General features: G+C 41.2%; 1 protein-coding gene across 2 annotated transcripts in view; it reads right to left on the reverse strand.

Moving 5' to 3' along the window:
- The window catches only part of pak1 (p21 protein (Cdc42/Rac)-activated kinase 1), a 61,204-nt gene extending 44,283 nt beyond the window's left edge, over positions 1–16,921 (reverse strand). The window contains exons 1-2 of one of the 2 annotated variants that reach the window (XM_075472978.1): positions 16,797–16,921; positions 3,441–3,500 (exon numbers count right to left, since the gene is read on the reverse strand). The gene's annotated coding sequence lies outside the window, so the exon portion shown is untranslated. The remainder of the gene's footprint in view (positions 1–3,440; positions 3,501–16,796) is intronic. The other variant, XM_075472980.1, reaches the window with a different exon arrangement.
- Positions 16,922–17,555: the final 634 nt, after the last annotated feature.

Raw genomic sequence — 17,555 nt, forward strand, 5'->3', positions numbered from 1 at the left:
TTAGACAATAAATACGTGTCACTCAGAGTCTGGTGCAATGATGAACATCTGCTTCTTGTATTTTTAGTGTGTCATCGCATGCCTCAGTGAGAAAGTTCGATCTGAGGGGCTGTTCGTTGTAGCAAATGGGTGCACGAGAAGGCAAACTGCTAATTAAACACGCCACACAATTTCAACATGGTTTTCTGGTTTCCCTCATTGTGTAAAGCACGTATCACCACCCCCTTATTGAGCCGTCTTTTGGTGCGGGCATTGATTGCACGGCCTGGCCAGAAGTTGCAACCCGTCTGTGCGGTGTGGTCAAGCGCCATTTTGTTTGTTCAGATGCTGGCGACGTGAGGGCTGCGTGTCAGTTTGGTGTGCAACTGAAACAGAACAGAAAAATCTTTTTAACACAAGTCAATGCACAAAGAGATCTGATCAGGAAGAGTCTAAAGGAGTCAGACCGTGTTTTTAAAGGGGCCAGAGGTTAAACAGACATGATCCGAAACAGAGGAGCAGAAGAAGAGTGAGGCAGGAAACCAACACAGGGACCAGCGTGATGCAGCATAGGTTATTCAGCAGTAAATGTTTGGTTTTCATTTCACGGTTCCAACTCTGCTTCTGCCTCAGAATGATGGCGGCACAGACCAGAAGCCTGCTGCAATGCACAGCATCCCCCCACTGAACGCAGTGTGGGCCCAGCCTGATTGAGGACCCAGGTCTTGATTAAAAGGGGTAAAAATAGGACCAAAACACATAAGGTGCAGCCTTTCAAACATTTCATAAATCTATCTCAGGCAAAATGAGCCAATTTGGATTCAGACTGAGTCCCTCTCCCTTTAGGGAATAATTATGACCAAACAAACGAGCGTTATTCATACTCCGACAGAGAAGAGAGGATGCACACTGTGGCAAAACCATCTTCACAAAGTAAGCTGTTGTTTGCTGCCTCATCAGGGTTAAAAATATCTATATTCTGGAGCTTTGAGGCAGCAAAATGACTCGTTAAGAGATAAGTGTTATCAGTCATTTTATTTATAACTAACAAGACAAAGGTCATAAAAACAAAAATACTCCCACTAACAGTCTAACCTGTTCTCCCATTTTGCGACTGCTGACCTTTTTCTTTCTTTGACGGCTTTTACAGTGTCACCACATCGTCTCTGGGTTAGTTTTCAAGGATTTGAAGTCAGGTGCCATTTATACTAATCTGTTTCTATATCGTTTCTATCGCGGATGCACTGTCCATTTACATTAAAATACTGGAATACGACTTCATAGGTGGAAGGATTCAAAGACGCCGGAGCCCACGTAAGCATTCGCATACGATGCTGATTTTAGCAGTTGTAAACGGGGAGAAACGGGGATCCGCAGTGCTGAGCTCTATACTGCGGACGTACTCCTCCCTGATTCGCTAGGCTGGTATCGTTGGTCATGTGACTTGAGTGCTGGGAAACTAAAAACAAACAGGCGGGCTTCACTTCAGTTACACACTTCCTTTCTATTCGTGTCATCGAGAAGAATATGGAAATCATGGACAACCACGATCAGCATGGGAGCCTGCTCCATGTCCTACTGCTGGTAGTACGCTGTGCACAACAATACGTGGCAAGGAGGCGCCAGATTCAACAAGCTTTTATGATGAGAACCCAGCCACTGCAGCAACGCAAGCCGTACGGAGCGCCGCTTTTGGGTTAGACCGGGAAGAAGCAGCGCATGGTGGGACAATTTCGTGGACCAAGTTGTTGTCGCCAAAGAATAAATAATAAAGAATAAAGCATAATAAATAATAAAGCAAGGGCGATCATGTGATGTGATGGCTGATTAGTCATGTGACTAGCGAATCAGCCGATCCCCGTTTCAGTGTAAATGTAAATAGTTTGCAAGACGCCGACACAAAGAAATGGTGAAATGAATTAATGTAAACAGAGCCTTAGTTTCTCGTGATCGATTTAAAAACTATTGCTGCGTTCAAATTACAGTTAATGATAAATAAACATCACGTAGGAAACAAGAACTTAAATTGCCTTTTTTCCCCCTTTGCTTTAAAACTTTAAAAAGGAGTGATAATATTGCCAAAAATAAGTCCGCTGATGTCTCCAGTTGTCTAAAACTTAGTGATCACGTGACCCTCATCTCACAGCTGAGTGTGTCCATTAACCGTCTCCCACGTTGTAAAAAGCTATGAGGGGAAAATGCTGTAAATCAATGTCCAGAACTGATAAAAAAAAATGCAACTACTTGCAACCATATTATAGAAACAGTTTACTACTCATCTGAACCGTACTTTCTACTCATCATAACAGGATATTTTGTGCTTTCTGTAGGTCTTAATTTGGAAATGACAAATATTCTGAGCTCAAACACGTGCATGAATGATGCATTCAAAAATACATTAAAAATGCATGAACGGACCTCTGAGTAAGAGGACAGTAACTCCACCTCTTTCTCATCTCCTCCCCCTTTCCAAAAACACAAACACAAAGGTGCGCTGAGGGGGCTGCTCCATCTCTGATCTACCAGCTGTCAGACTCCACCCCTGGCAAAGCCATGAATAATGCAGGCCGCAATGCATGCTGGGAGCCATTAAAGGCATGGTCTCATTACAGTCACCTTACAAGATGTGAACACTAGTGTTCCCTCTATTGCACCTAAAGATTGTCCACTGATTTTCTGCTGCATGTTTAACCAGAAATGTCTTTAATGTGGCACCTTATCCAGTTCTCTGCAAGTCTTCAGGCTAATTTACAGACTTCAGACTCTATTTCAACCTCAAGATTCTTTAGATATGACAATCGGGGTCTTTTGGGGGGTCGTTTGCTCAACCTCCTCCCAGAGTGCCAAGGGAGACGAGCGCTGCAGTCCTGACACGCGACTCCAGAGAAGGCATTTCACACTTCAACTGACTTTATCTGCTAAATCTGCCCTGTTCTTTAGACATTAGTAGGTCACACAATAGAACCAGGCTCGATCACTTTTAAGGGCCTTTGAAAAACCTGAAGACGTTTAAAAAGGTACCGGAGGTCTTTCCTGCAAAGCAGCAATAACGCAAATACTTTTTCCACAATGGCTAATGATGAATTAGCTGTTATTGATTATTTATGCTGCAAAATAATGTCCCTTTCTGTCATTAATAAAGTATTAGTCAGTATGAATAGTTATTAATTCACAAATATGTTCAAATGTCGTGTCAAATGCAAATATGACAAATAAAATCCCTCACATAAAAGCCTCTTATTCCCACTAAATCAGAGTGACATAAATTCCAGCAGATCCATTAACCCAGTTTAAATCTGCTAACTTCTTCCAGTAAGTGTCAAATTCTTGAGTCAGCAACATTCACATGCACCTCGGTCACAATGCGGCTGTTTCACTGCTACAGTTCCCCTGTGAAAGGGTCAGGGTCAGCATTACAGCACAGAACTGAGCGGCTGATGGACCTCGCCAGGCCGGCTTACCTGTCAATGTTGCGTCTTGGTTACTTCTATAAAGGGAAGCGCGCAGATTCAACCCGCAACCTGAACAGAAGGAGACAGACAGCTGTTATAACACACCTTTCAGCACGCTGTCACCATCAGAACAACTTCAGCCTCTCAACCTGCTAATAAAAGACCTTTGGTCAGCAGACTGTAGATCAGCTCTCAATGTTGTTATTTATATAGCTTTCTTTTCCGTTGTCAGACATCTGCGCCAGTATTAAACAGACCCGATTTACAGGAAACAAAAGGCTAGCAGACAAGCAATGGCAGCGCTTCCTGGGTTGTTAGCATTTTATGACCCTGAATAAAATCACATCTTTATAGTCTGTAAGTGAGCAGAGTCGAAAACAAAACTGACAAAGACCCTTAAGATGGCCACAGAGAGAACGTATGTAAAGAGACTAATGGATTGAATGAAGGAAAATGTTTAAATAATCATTACAAATCATTTGTACTGGTCATGTTTTCCCCCGCTTAGCTTAAAAGAAATCTGCCTCTCACGACATCAACCAAAAAACATATCACCCCTGTCCTTTTTTACCCCCTTTGTTTTTTAATAAGGAGGGTCCTCACATCCCTTAAGACAAACAGTGCTGTTTTATAAGTGGAGAAGAAGCCATCTGTGAGAGTACAGTGTGTTGGGGAGGGCAAACAGGGGGGGGCAGGAGGCGACTGTCAGCCTGCAGCTGTCCACGCATTCACACCTTACTGCGAGAAAGCACATGCACGCACAGACTGTCCTGCCATCAGCCAGAAGCTTGTGCACATGCAGGTCAAGATTACGGCTTATTAAGGCATCTCTAAACAACAGGTCAAAGGTCAACATGTTGCCACCTTTATGTGTGGCTTGCTTCATGTGCGTGCTGCTACTCCAGCAAGTTAAAGGGGGACGGTGGAAATGTTGACAGAAGTGGTGATTGGATTAAATTCCCTTTAACATATCCTACAATCCCAAATGTCAGAGGTTCATTAGACTCAATTAGACTCAAATCTGATCATCTGCTGCACTGCGGCAGGGCTTGTATGTTTGGTAAGCGTTTCCCAGCAGGTCTAACGATGTCCTTAACCACTTAAATGAGTCAATACCACAACAGAACCGATGCCACTGATGCTGAATTTATTGTACGACCTCAGCCGAGGTTCAGAGGAAACCGAACCGCTGCTATACGGTGGAGGTGGAAAATCACCACCTGTGAGCATAAAAACATCCACACTTCACAGTTTTATGACATTGTTAAAGCACAGCACATAATTTACAACTTAAATCATAAATGGCTCATTTGTGCACATGGATTGTGTATTGTATGCATGACTAATTCATACATGAATGCGTATTGCTTTCTCCGCTGACCAAACTCAATTAAGTGTTTGTTGAATTTATTTCTAATTCAATAAAACCAGAATGTGAGTCGACTGAACGTGTATTAAGAATAATTTTTTAATAATCTGCTGGTAGTAGTCCAATGTTGTCATCAACATTAGCTCCATTGCTAGAGGAAAAGGCCAAATAGGTTTAGCTCCAAATTAGCTTTGTCTGTTCAAGTTAAGACTGAAGCAGCAACAACTACGACAACACGAGGATCAGCACGAAAATCCAACATGTCGCTCTCTAAACCGGCTTTGTTCCACCCGACCTGCCTTCTGCCCTACCTGTGAGGCCAAACGCACTCAAACAAGTCGGACTACCTGTGCATGTAAAGTGTGTGACAGATGCATGATGAGTTATTGTGTTTCATGGCTGCAAGCTTAATTACTCCAACTGAACATGCCGACACCCGATGAAGACTAAAGCAGCTGGTGTTGATGTACACACTCTCTGGAAGTCTACTCAGCCAATAAATATTTAAGAAAAGCTAATAATCACATATGAAAAAGCATTTTCTGTTGATAAACTACAGTTATTTGTCATTTCTCTAGAAAATAAAGCAGAACCTTAGACCTTAGTATCAATAACAGGGATTCTTTTACAGTTCTCGACGTGTCAAATGTCACCAAAGCTGAGACCGGTTTTCTCCTCATTGTGAAAATATTTTCAATAGTAGGCAGAGTGCAAGTAGAGGACAAGCTGACACACTTGACTGACCATATTTAAAACCTGGTGAGTATGTCCGACAGGGAGAAGGGTGTTGTTTCTGTCGCCCTGTTAAAACAGAGGTGAGAACACAGCATGAAACATCCCCCCCGAGGGGAGAGCACAGAAAGAGGGGGGGGGCTGCTACTGGACCGGAGAGCAAACAAGCTATGAAAGGAGATGCATGAAAATAAGGGATGAGAAATTCAGGTTTCTTTTAGAGATGTTGTCCCACCTGCCCGCTCAAGGCGACACTCAGTATGTTTACATGTCGTCAGAAAAGAATGAATCATTGTGTAAGTCTGACCAATACAACACAAGTCACCTCAAATGTCCTCTCAAACCACTTCAAAGACACAGACCAATTCAACCAAATTATAATCCAACTTATTAAAATTCATTCAAAAGAAACGGTTTCAGAACTGAGGAAACAAACAAACAAATTGCATAGAAACATCATGTTAGACTGCCCAAAGATAATGTTGGACCGGATACTGCAGCTGGGGACTGAATCACGAGTCGTGGATACGCTAAACTAGACTCAAATGAGCTCGCCGTTCCCTCACACGCCTCAAAGCGTCCCTTTTTATGTCTTTTTGTAAAACACTAAAGTGTAAGTGTATATTAACGCAGCCAAATTCCCAATAAAGCTGCTTTCATTTGCATATTTTTCTCTTTAAAAAAAGGTTTATGCTTCCAACTGATAACACAAATCTTTTAAACTCCAATAATCTGACATTCAGTGAAGCAACACAACATCTCACATGCAGTGAAATATGAAGACGATTATTTTCATTCAAAGATAGCTGAAAACTGTAATTCCACCTGTTAAGATGAAGATTTCAAACAGCCACGTAATAGCAGTTAAATGTGATGTAAATGGACAGCCTTGCTGTTTATTCTTGTTAAAGACAGGAGGCCCCAGACCGAGTTTATGGCCTAAAGACACATTTTAGCTGCAGTTTCACTTAAAAAACATGAATAAAAACAAGAATTTTTCCTTTTGTTTAATATGGATCCCGAACCTCACACAGAACAATACAGGAGGTCATTCCCACCAGCAGTATTAACATTTTAATTCACCTTGGGGTGGATAAAGTGTGTTTTCATTTAATTAAATTTAATCTTGACAACACAAAACGGTGTTATAGTCACCTTCACATTTTTGTGAGGAGGTGAATCTAAATAAGTCAGGGTAACAAAGACCTTTGTGAAGCCCCTTTGTTGAGAAGACTTTGACAGAACTTAACTTCTAAATTTGATAAGCAACCCCCATGTGGGGTGTCATGTGGCAGCCTCAAATTGGATTTATTTTGTAAATGTTGGTGAACAGTTTCTTTCTTCAAACCATGCAAGATTAGCTGGAAACTGGAAACAGTCAGTTCAAGAGTCCTAAAAATCTTCTTTTAAGGCGCTGGTGGCCTTTATTTGACAGAAGACAGTCGGAGAAACACATGCAGCAAAGGCCTCGGAGTCGTTGAAGAACTACAGTCTCTGTAAATGGACTAAATAAAATTACCTTGGGGCGCCGTACAGCTCAACTAGTTAAGCAGGCGCCCCGGGGTAATTTTAGTTTTACCTTAGTTTTTAATTAAATTACGTTTCAAGGACTGTTGTGTTCCAAGACTTTTCAGTAATGGAGCAGTCAGAGATGCATTTCATGTGTATCCATTAACTAGGAATGAGGGATAAGATCTGGGTAGTGACCCAAAGAACAAGACTGCAGATACGAGCGACTGAAATGAGTTTCCAGAGGCTGGCTGGGCTCAGCTGTACAGATAGGGGGAGGAGTTTGACCAACTCTGAGCCGCTGCTCCTCCACGTTGAAAGGAGTCAGCTGAGGTGGTTCGTCTGTTTAGGATGCCTCCTGGTCGCTTCCCTTTGGAGGTTTTCTGGGCGTGTCCTACTGGGAGGAGACCCCGGGGCAGACGCAGGTCTTACTGGAGGGATTTTATGTCCCCTCTGGCCTGGGAACGCCTCGGGATCCCCCGGGAGGAGCTGGAGAGTGTTGCTGAGGAGAGTGATGTCTGGGATGACAATGGATGGATGGGGGATGAAACTATCACAAAATTAAATTCAGCATGAGACATTCTCAGCTGTGTATCACTCAGCACACTCCAGTCCACCACCAGGTAGCGATAATGCACCTGTAAGCTAGTTTTTAACCACCAATAAAACCCAAAGGTGGTTTGGATTCAGGAAAAATGATGAAGAACCGATATAACAACGTGCAAACTTTGTCGTCAGTTGGAGACACAACAATCTGTTTATAAACCTGAAAAGGTATCACCCTTCAGAAATAACAAACCCGATCAAGATCAATTAATAAATATCAATAAAAATAACATTGTGATGATGGTTTTTTTTCTTTAACATATACGGTAGATTAAAAATTATAACTTATTTTATAACCCTTCCCTGCTCTTTAACTGCCTTTAATCCCATTTTTTAAGGGCTACAGATAAAACATGCCAACTTCCTTCATTTTAGTTTAAAAATATTCCCTGCTGCTTTAAACGGATGGGGAATCAGAGGATCTCTCTGGCAAAAGCAGATGAGAAGGATGCAAAACAAGTGCACGAGAGGAAAAGAGAGACTTGTGATAGGGAGACATGAAGGGGTATTAATAGATAATAGTATTACGGTTGCTTCACCGAGTACGTCAGATAGACTGAAAAGAGGTAAATGAGGAACAAAGGCAACAATGAAGAAAGAGTGAAGAGGAGAAAAAGAAGATAAAGCTTCAACAACAGAGCGTGGGGACGAAGAGCAGGAGGAAAGAATGGAGTGAAAATGAGTAGGAGGGTCTCAAAAAAGATGTGTACAAAACGAGACCCACTGAGGAAGATGAACAGAGGAGGAAAAGAGGGAAGAGAGGAGAAAGGGAGAGAAGAAAAGATTTAGAGGCCATCTGCCTTACAGTCTGGAGGTATTTGGAAGTGTTTTCGCTGGATGATATCTGTAAAAATGATATCATGATGTTGGTATTTGAAAATATCAGGATACACTGCAGGAACTCCCCCTCCCTCCACACAGTGGAAACAGAAACTAACACAGAGTTATTATGTTGTTACACTTTAACCAGATCGAACATAATCTCCTGACGTGTGCATCTTCCAGCTGGCTCTAATAAAGATTAACCTGCTGATATCTGGTCAAAGTGAATGTGTTATCTTCAGGTTGCTTATCGAGTCCAATAAAACAAAAACATTCAAACTGCACTGATCACATGCAAAGAAATCAAAAAGATAATCACCATCCACTGGTGTTGAAAACAAACGGTCCTTATTGATCATGTCTGTCGTTTCAACAATGAATGAATGGGATTATTTTACCTTTAGGGTTCTGCAAGACATCCAAAATGTGAGTTTAGTGCTCAAAGCAGAGCAATGTGTGAAGAAAAGGAATGAAGAGGACCCCAAGCTTTGCAGAAGCTTTGCAAGTATTTCACATAGAAACAATATCAGTCTATCATTGTAGCAATGAATAGAAAGAACTTTACAACTTTGTAGCACTAGGTGTTCTACGGAGGAATATTAAGGTCACTATTAAGGTCACAACACTTTGAGAATACAGTCGAAAGAATAAAGTTGTAATAATTCAAAAGGTTAAAGTCAAATAATTAAGCTTAAATCAAACCAGCATCAGCGAATAGGCATAAAATACCTGGTGAAACTGTACTTCAGACAAGGTTTTATCAACAAGGAAATTCTCTCTCTTTTAGCACATGAACTCAGAGGAATAATAAGTTTAAGTGCTTTAAAGAAATTGCGTCCGTTCATAAAGAGAAACCTCAGAAACTCTGATGCTTTTCTTTAAGCTGAAACAGCTGGAAATAGAAAATGCAACGGTATCCATGGTAACACCTGCGCACAATACTAATATCATCATTATTCTGACTTTATTCTTGAAACACTTTTCATGTCTTTTTCCTTAGTGTGACCCTAATACTCTGGCGTACTGTTCAAATGTTCAGATTTTTCTAACTTTCTACGGATGCTGATGTCACAGCAGCATTTTTAAAGGTGAGCGACACCAACATAATGTGGAAAGGACTGCCGTCACCTCCCTGCTGCCCACACAGCCGAGCTCCATCAGATGAACGAGAACTTTTACATAAAATCTGAAGGGTTGTATGAATTTATCAGTGTCTTTGACCATAAATGCTGTGAAATAATAACTTATTTGTCTTCTCTTGTTGAGCAGTAGAAGGGGAGAGGTTTGAATGGTGTGTTTCTCAACGGTGACTAAACATGTGATATTTAATTCTCTTAAATAAGAAATAGAAAAATCAAGTTGAAGACAAAAGAAGAACCGATGAATCGTTTGGGTTGTGAAAAGATCAGAAAACAACCAAAACACCAACTTAAAGGTGGGGTAGGGGATCTTTTTCTGGAGCATTTTTTCACATATTGCTTGAAATACTCTTCCTACCCCCATTGCAACCAATTAATTAAAAGTTTTGACACAAAAATTAAAAGTTTTAGTGGCCTCTAGAACGAACAATCCAGGAAAAACAGTATCCAATCATACTGAACGGACCGTTAACGATGATTGGATTCTGATGCATCTATCAAACTGCAATCTGCTCCTCCCCCCCCGTGTGCGTACCCTGCTCCGTGAACGAATTACGCGTCCAGAAGCTTGGCAGGAAGCTAAACTAGAGCCAGCTTGGCTAGCACCTAGCATTATTAAACGGTTCATTATGATGTTGAAAGGTATTTTCTTACCTATGAATCCGCCATGAGAAAAAGTTAGCAAAGGTTAGCCAAACCAATCGATGATTGCTGTCAGAACAGCACTCGTGCACCTTCGTGCTCGTGAACAAGCATTGCACGTGCATGTACTCTAGAGGCGTGGCTTCGGGGGGGAAGTCTAAAGAAAAGGGTTGGGACTTTTGACCTGTGTATTTTCAAAATGCAGCTTCGCTGGACTCAAAATCCAGGATCTCCTACCCTACCTTTAATTCCTGTAACTTAAGCGAGTTACATACATGTTGTTTATCAAACAAAAAGTTCCAAACATGATAAAACAAGATTAGATCCCGATTAAATTTAAGTCGGCCTCGGTGATGAGCGTGAGGTATTTTCAGTGGAGCCAGCTGTGCGTCCCTCAGCCCACTCCAGGTGGGAGTAATGCACCTCTGAGCTGGTTCTCAGCCACCAAGAAAACCCAGAAGGGAAAAGGAGAAATAAATAACAGGAGGACCTACCAGCCGACTGAGGAATTTGGTCTTACATTCATAGTTTTTATTCAATTACAAGGGAAGAAAGCGTGTTGTTTCTATGTAACTTTGTAATAAACTCATTATTAGAATCCTTTTGAAACTGACAGCATTAATAAACTCGATATCGTGATCAATAATCCCACCTCTGTTCTCTTTTGTCATGTGATTCCTCCACTTGGATATAGCATTACAGTTAAAAAAAGGTTAATCAGGTCAAAGGTTGTGGAAAAACTGTGCTATGGCTGATTTTCTGACAAATTATTAATAAAAGAAATAACTGAAAGAAGAGTCATTAATAAGGATAATTAGGGGCAAAGATAACTTTTTATTAACTGTAAACTGTGTAGTCTGTTATTAAAGAATGTCTATAGCCTGAAATTTAAAATAAGCCATTTGCTTTATGTTGTGTGGGTCCCGGTGTGGCCAAACATGCTGCGAGCTGCATGTTTATCACATTATTACACTCAGAAACGCTGCAGAAACCCCAGTTAACCAAACAGTGTGACGGGCTCACTTCGGTCACATGATGAAAACACACACTCATGAGTTAATCCCACAAAACACATCTACAGTATGTAATTATGTGATGATGTAATCCACACTGCTTCTCCAGGGGATGCAGGGCAACAGAGTGTGAATGCAATACTTAAGCGCAGAAAAATTCAACAAAACACACACACGCTAACACACAAACACGCAGCTGGTTGATCTCATCGGCTGCCAAGCTGAGCCGTGACAAAAACCAGCCCTGATGCACCGCGTCCACTTTCACTGCTGTCCATTTCTATCTGTTAATCATTGATCTGGATCTCGTGCTCTCATTCTTGTGCTTGTTTGAGTTGAGTGTGTGTTACTGCAAGGTGTGGCTGGTCACAATGAGTGGGTGGTTCCTCCACCATATGGTTTCTGGGCTCCGCACACACGATGAGGTTAGCTCTCATGAGGCAGAACGGGATTAGGGTGGGATGATTGGCTGGTTTTCATGTTCGGGTTCTTTGTGTCTGTTACCAGAAAACTGCAAGAAATTCTACTGTTAATGCATTTTCTGAGTGTTTGATAAACTTATCTTAATGATTTCATGCCTAAAGTTAGCTGTTGATGCCGTTTTACAAATGATTCAATACTAAGAAAAACATTCCTTCATTAATAACCAATGTTGAAGCCTTAAAATATTCATCGAATGGTTCAATCCTTGGAGATTCCACAAATAAAGCAGAAATAATCTGTTTTTATGTTGAAGTAGAACAAACCTGTAATTTAACAAAGTGTGAAAACTTCTGACCAATTAAACAAATCAAATTAAACCAATATTATCAATGAAAAGAGCTCCATCTGTAAAAGCATCGTCCCACCTGTGGCGAAGTTTGCAATAAGACGGTGCTATTCAGGCGGAATAGCATCGTACTTAAACCCACAGTATTAGGACCATCTTTCTGGTCCCGAACCGTACTATCAACAGCTTAGAGATGCATCAAAATCCCTCCTTTTAGCTGTCTTCACATCAACAGAGGAGAGTAAATCGTGCAAAGACAGGGCTGAAAAAATTAATCCAGGATCACAGCTTTCATCTGGATTCAGCCTGTTTCACGGAGAGAAAAGAGTGCGTGTAGTTTTGTGCAGTTGGGGTTCGTCTAGACGGCGTGCTCAGCAGCCTTCCAGGCAGACAGTCTATCCATTATTCTGCTGCTGGCAGGCTTCTGACCGCTCCACAGCCAGGATTACTATTTATGTTGGTATGGTTTGTGAGTGTCCACACTGAAGAGAAAAACTCATGGTAATGAGCACTTTATTTCAGTATTGATTGTAGGAATATGCCCAAATGTCATATGTAATTTACTGCACGATTCCTAAAACTGTTTTGATAGTACAAAAAAAGCCCAAACAGACTGGTAATGCCAGAAAGACCGCCGACTCTGAACCAGTCTGCTCGTAAAGAATCGGCTCAACATCCAGGGAAACATTCACTATCTCGCAGCTACGACCTTGACTGGAAACAGAAGATAACAGCCAGCGTACTTTTGTCCAAGGGTAACAAACCTGCCAAGCAGCACATCCAAAGCTTACCAACTAATGTCAACTTTAGTTGGGTTCATCTGCACAAAAGGTGAAGTCATTTGTCTATTTCTTATCAAAATACATACATGTAAGTGTTAAAACACTTCAAAGTTTCATCAAGAAATCAAAACGTGTAATTATAAGGCCTCAAACAGGCTTGATGTCGTCAAAAAGCTTCTTTAAAGTTTTGAGCAATTAAAGATAACACAGGGAATGAGACTTACATTAATGACTACTCAAATATTACTTGGTTAAGTCCTTTTATTATAAAGAAAAGACAACTTGTCTGAGGTAAAGCAGTTAAATTTAGCATGTGCGTTTCTTCATATTACTCACAAACAAACCTGAAGCGTGAGGTGAGAAGAATATGCTCTCAAACAAACAGTTTTTTTCCTCGTTTTCATCAGAAAATTGAAATAAAACACGTTATTGGAGCGCGTGGAAACTGCATTGTGTCCGTCTGAATGGTTTACAAGAAGCAGCTCGTATTGTTGGTTGGTCAGCGGGTCAAAATAACTCAGAGTCCAAACAAACTGACGCAGGGTTAAAAATATCTTCATGGACAGGTGAGACCGAGACTAAAGACCGGCCAACAGGAGCACACACACACACACACACACACACACACACACACACACACACCAGTCTGTCACCTCCTTAAGAGGCCAAGCCAAAGCCACAGGAACCAAATGGGTCATTAACCCCTCCCTGCCTTCCTTATGCTGTCGAGGTGTCAAAGCAACAACTGGGTGGCCTCGTGCTTCACGTGGGACAATAAAATTACAGAAAAAAAAAAAAAAAAAAAAAAAAGAAAAAGAAGCTTTTTGGCACACCCAGTTTCCATGGTAACCACTGTGTCGCCATCACCCTTAAACCATAACCCAGCGTGAGCTCTTTGCTACTCAGAAATTTCAGTTTCGCTCTTCACGAACAGATGCGATTTGACCCGTTTTCTACGCTCGCCGAGCTGGAAAAAACGGACTTCCCTGTTCGTTTGAGGGGTGATGCCCTTGATGTTAATCTCTTAAATTCTTAAATACACATCAAAGCACAAGGCGGGGTGGATCAGACGTGCACCTTACGCGCCCTTCTTCTAAAGGACCGCTCATTGTTTTGAGGATTCCATCTTTATAATGTGTACACGACACTGCTTCCCAACTTTAAGCGCAAGTCCAGAGGAAAGTCTTAAAATATTTATTTCATCTAATTCAGTCCTGATTTGAATATTTATTCAGAGAAACATTTGAAAAGCTGGAAATAGGTAAGTATCAAAATAGTTTCCCACTAACCTCCTTATTTATCATCCAAGCAGTACAAACATATTATAGATGTAGCAACAAAGCCATTACATTTAACGTGAATAATTGTTTTAATTGCCCAATAAAAGGTGCTCAAGAAATTCATTTACAGGACTATGATAAAAGTTAGGATTCAGCTTTGTGTTAAAATAACTCTTCTCATAGTGTAGAGTGAGATCTTAAATATCATGATAACAGGAAATAATCCAAGTTGTAAAAAATAAAAGGTGTCTCCATTCAAATAGGACTGAAAGTAATGATACATTAAACACACGGAGAAAGCAAATTATATCTTAATGCATGCTGTTTTTATTAAGAAATCTGTCATTACAGAACTGTGCAAAAGTCTTGAGTCACCCCTCGTTTATTTATTTTATTTCCAATAGAACAGGAAACTTGTGCACATACAGGACAAAAGGTAAAAATCGGAGTTTTAACAGCTCTCACAACCTTATAAGTGAATATTTGGTCTGAGCTCCTTTATTCTCCAACTCAGCCTGAACCCTCTCCGATGAGCTTTCTGTCCTTTCTTTAAGGAGTCTTCAGGAATAGTTCTCCAGGCTTCTTGAAGGACATCCCAAAGCTCTTCTTTGGATGTGGGCTGCCTTTTGTTCCGTTCTCTGCCAACATGATCCCACACTGCTTCAGTAATGTTGAGCTCCGGGCTCTGGGGAGGATTCATCCCTCCATCAGACCTGCTGCCACTGATTTTCAGCCCACTTCTTGTGTCCTTTGGCCCAGCTCAGCCTTTTCTCCCTGTTTCCCTTCCTTAAGAACGGCTTCCTGACAGCCACCCTTCCATGGAGCCCATTTCTGATGAGGCTTGGGCCACCAGCAGATGGATCAGCTGAAGGTCCAGATGCATCTCTCAGCTCCTGTGTCAGGTCTTTGCTGGATGTTTTCCTCTTTCTTAAGGACATCACTTTCAGATCCTGTTCATCTGCTGTAGATAGTTCTTTAGGCCTGACACTTCTTCTTTTGTCCTCCACTTGTCCAGTTTCCTCAAATGTTTTAAGGACACACTGCACACCATGCTGAGATATGCCAAGTTTTCAGCTAACAGCTCTTTGGGAATCACCCTGTTGCTGCAGAAATCCTGTTTTCTGTCTGTCACACTGTGTTATCTTTACTGTTTTTCATAGAGGAAACTAAAGAAATGGGAACAAATGATGTGTCTGTGTGACAGACTGCTGGTAACAAAGTGCCTAAAGATACAATTTAAAACAGGTTCTTTGCTAAGTTGTCTGTTATGTGTCGACACAACACTGGTTCATCCCTTGAGTTAGACGTCTTTTTTTATGCATAAATGATACATAGGTAGGTGTCAAGTGGCTTAACGAACAAAAAAATAAAAAACACATTCCTCTGAATGTAGTCAGGTACAAGAAATGGGATGAAAATGGGTTAAAAAGCAGCAAATATCCAAAGAAAAACTTTGAAGGACCTTCAGAAAGCCTGGAGAACTATTGCTCAAGACCACTTTAAAAGATTACAAGAAAGTCTGGCTGCTTGGAAGCAAAATATAAAGAACATCAACGATTAAAGACCTAATCCATAAAACTGAGAGAGGAACTTCTTATAACAGTGAGCAAAGGTTAATGTCTGCCCTGCTAATATATGCACTGAAATATGGAAACAGAAAACAGGGTAACGGACTAAAAGATGAGGCCATGTTTGAGGGCTCAACAAGCAAAACTGGGAGGAGAACCAACCATCAATGCTGAAAGAAAGATCAAATGAATATTGATGCTCTGGCCTGTCTGTAATCAATACAATGCAGCAGAAGGACGTGCTGTCCAGGCAGCCGAAACCACTGAGTGAACTCTCTAGGATCAGGAGAAGTGTACCGATTTCTGCTGAGCCATGTGGAAACAAGAGCCACAGTGCATTTCAGGCAGATAGCTGTGCACAAAGCAGAAAACAAGAGGGAAGTTTACTGCAACCAAAGGTACAGCAGGTGATGCAAAAAGCCCACCGAGAAGTCACCAATGGACACTGCATGTTGGCAGACTTTTAGGCATATTACAGTCCATTTTAACCAGAAAACTCTGGGGATATCAGTGGATTTCTGCATCCAAGCGCAGTGTAGTTGGAAAAGTATATCTAACCTGGACTAAGTGTCAACTTTTGATATTTTCTCACATAAAGAGGTCTTCATTGAATGCTAAAAGTATCTATTTCCTTGGACCACAGTTTAAAAGGCTTCAAATGATTAATGAATCCAGTTGAAGGCATTCAGGGATGGAAAACCGAAAACTGGCTGGATTTCATTCATTCATTCATTCATTCATTTGAACTCGGTCAGCCGTGCCATCAGTTCGCCAGTAAAACTCCCATACCATGCACAGCCAACTGGTGAACTGGGAGGCAACCGGTATAATAAAAAAAAAAAAATCATCACAGCACCCACGCCTCAGACTGTAATAACCCGGCCGTGACTATCTTAAAGTCCGCTAAGTGCATGTTGATGGGCCTGCAGGGTGCTGGCTATAAAATATGGATGCATATCAAAAACGAGGAGATAATAGTGTGCTTCCAGCCAACAGTAACCATTAACCCCTTCCTATTCTCAGGGAAATTAGCCTCTAATTCCCAGCGCACTGAGCCGGGCAGGGAATGCAGACCAACGGCTAATTTAACGGTTTATTTTTTAAAAAATTAAAAAGTCAGAAGGTTAAACTCACCACTTATCTGGTAGAAAATGTAAATCCCAGAGTGCTGTGAGGGAAATTTCCACCAACGGGACACACGGTCTCATGTAATCGGTAAACTCTGCTCCGTCGCCCTCCTCGCTGTGTCTTTTTTAACAGTAAACTTGCCGAGCCCAGGCTATTGTTAGCCAAGCATCGAGAAGCCTGGTGCAAAGAAACGCCCGCCCCCTTACCCGCTACTCCGGACACGCCATTGGTCACTCTTCAGCTGCCGTCCCCTGTGATTGGCTGATATGGATGTCCGCTGATTGGCTGGGGCGGGTCCCAGCTCGCGGGTAGAGAGCGAGTGGTGGTACGTTCACAGCCACAGACAAAAAAATGCAATTAAGTGCGTTGCATTCAAGTGTAACTCGTGCTCAATCCTGCAATTTCAAACAAAAATAATAAATGTATGAAGATATGATTAATCTAGACAACATAGGCAAACTTCCTCGTCTTTTTCTTAAGCAAAAGAAGAGAAAGCAAGTCACAAAAAGAAAAATATACGATGAAAAAGGCAGCTTACTACTATTAGTTCTCATTTCAATATAATTGTTTGTACTGCTGACAATAATAAAATAAAAAATATCCATGAATTATATGAGAAAACAATAAATTATTATCCTACATCCAAATAAAAAGATATACCAAATTTACACCAGTAATTTAATTTCCCTCTGGGATAAATAAAGTATTTTTGAATTTGAATTTGAATTGAATTGAATTGTAACAACTGTATCTGAAGGCTAATAA

This window comes from Odontesthes bonariensis, chromosome 9, assembly GCF_027942865.1.
Source record: "Odontesthes bonariensis isolate fOdoBon6 chromosome 9, fOdoBon6.hap1, whole genome shotgun sequence".
NCBI lineage: Eukaryota > Metazoa > Chordata > Actinopteri > Atheriniformes > Atherinopsidae > Odontesthes > Odontesthes bonariensis.